This window comes from Oxyura jamaicensis, unplaced genomic scaffold, assembly GCF_011077185.1.
Source record: "Oxyura jamaicensis isolate SHBP4307 breed ruddy duck unplaced genomic scaffold, BPBGC_Ojam_1.0 oxyUn_random_OJ70597, whole genome shotgun sequence".
NCBI classification, from domain to species: domain Eukaryota; kingdom Metazoa; phylum Chordata; class Aves; order Anseriformes; family Anatidae; genus Oxyura; species Oxyura jamaicensis.
In genome coordinates, this window is record NW_023310078.1 from 2,217 (window position 1) to 4,109 (window position 1,893).

Here is a 1,893-nt window from a genome sequence, read left to right on the forward strand (position 1 = left end):
GTGCACCCAAATGGGGGTAAATAGCCCTAAAAAGGGACCCAAATAGCCCGAAGTGCACCAAAATGTGAGTAAATAGCCCTGAAAGAAAACCTAAATAGCCCAAAGTGCACCAAAATGTGGGCAAAAAGCCCTAAAAAGAAACCTAAATAGCCCAAAGTGCGCCAAAATGTGGGTAAATGGAGGTAAAGTGTGACCATACAGGCACCAAATAGCCCAAAACACAGCCAGAATGCACGCAAATGTGGGTAAATAGCCCTAAAAAGGGACCCAAATAACCTGAAGTGTACCAAAATGTGGGTAAATAACCCTAAAAAGAAACCCAGATAGCCCAAAGTGCACCAAAATGTGGGTCAGTAGCCCTAAAAAGGGACCCAAATAGCCCGAAGTGCAGCAAAATGTGGGCAAATGGGGTAAAATCTGAAGAAATGGGCCCAAAGTGCACCCAAATGTGGGTAAATGGGGGTAAAAACTGAAGAAATGGGCCCAAAGTGCACCCAAATGGGGGTAAATAGCCCTAAAAAGGGACCCAAATAGCACAAAGTGCCCCCAAATGTGGGTAAATAGCCCTAAAAAAGGACCCAAATAGCCCAAAGTGACCCAAAACGTGGTTAAATGGGGGTAAAATGTGACCAAACAGGCCCCAAAAGGCCCAAAGTGCACCAAAACGTGGGAAAATGGCCCTAAAAAGGGCCCCAAATGACCCAAAGTGCACCAAAATGTGGGAAAATGGCCCTAAAAAGGGCCCCAAAAGGCCCAAAGTGCACCAAAATGTAGGTAAATAGCCCTAAAAAGGGACCTAAATAGCACAAAACACACCAAAATATTTTTAGGATGGGTTAAAATGTGACCAAATAGCCCAAAGTGCACCAAAATGTGGGTAAATGGGGGTAAAATCTGAAGAAATGGGCCCGAAGTGCACCAAAATGTGGGTAAATGAGGTAAAATGCGACCAAATGAGCCCAAAGTGGCCCAAAATGTGGTTAAATGGGGTTAAAATGTGAACAAGGGAGCCCAAAGTGCACCGAAATGGGAGTAAACGGGGCTAAAAAAGGCTCCAAAGGGCCCAAAGTGCACCAGAATGGGGGAAAATGGCCCTAAAAAGGGCCCCAAAAGGCCCAAAGTGCACCAAAATGTAGGTAAATAGCCCTAAAAAGGGACCTAAATAGCACAAAACACACCAAAATATTTTTAGGATGGGTTAAAATGTGACCAAATAGCCCAAAGTGCACCAAAATGTGGGTAAATGGGGGTAAAATCTGAAGAAATGGGCCCAAAGTGCACCCAAATGCGGGTAAATAGCCCTAAAAAGGGACCCAAATAGCACAAAGTGCACCAAAATGTGTGTAAATGAGGTAAAATGCGACCAAATGAGCCCAAAGTGGCCCAAAATGTGGTTAAATGGGGTTAAAATGTGAACAAGGGAGCCCAAAGTGCACCGAAATGGGAGTAAACGGGGCTAAAAAAGGCTCCAAAGGGCCCAAAGTGCACCAGAATGGGGGAAAATGGCCCTAAAAAGGGCCCCAAAAGGCCCAAAGTGCACCAAAATGGGGGAAAATGGCCCTAAAAAGGGCCCCAAAAGGCCCAAAGTGCACCAAAATGTAGGTAAATAGCCCTAAAAAGGGACCTAAATAGCACAAAACACACCAAAATATTTTTAGGATGGGTTAAAATGTGACCAAATAGCCCAAAGTGCACCAAAATGTGGGTAAATGGGGGTAAAATCTGAAGAAATGGGCCCGAAGTGCACCAAAATGTGGGTAAATGAGGTAAAATGCGACCAAATAGCCCAAAGTGGCCCAAAATGTGGTTAAATGGGGGTAAAATGTGACCAAACAGGCCCCAGGTGGCCCAAAGTGCCCCCAAATGTGGGTAAATGGCCCTAAAAAGGGCCCC

The 1,893-nt window shown here is 45.2% G+C and overlaps 1 long non-coding RNA gene across 1 annotated transcript in view; it reads left to right on the top strand.

Annotated features, from left to right (window-relative positions):
* LOC118159476 overlaps nt 1–368 on the top strand; it is a 1,169-nt gene extending 801 nt beyond the window's left edge. The window contains exon 3 of the long non-coding RNA XR_004747134.1: nt 355–368. This is a non-coding gene — a long non-coding RNA (uncharacterized LOC118159476). The remainder of the gene's footprint in view (nt 1–354) is intronic.
* Nucleotides 369–1,893: the final 1,525 nt, after the last annotated feature.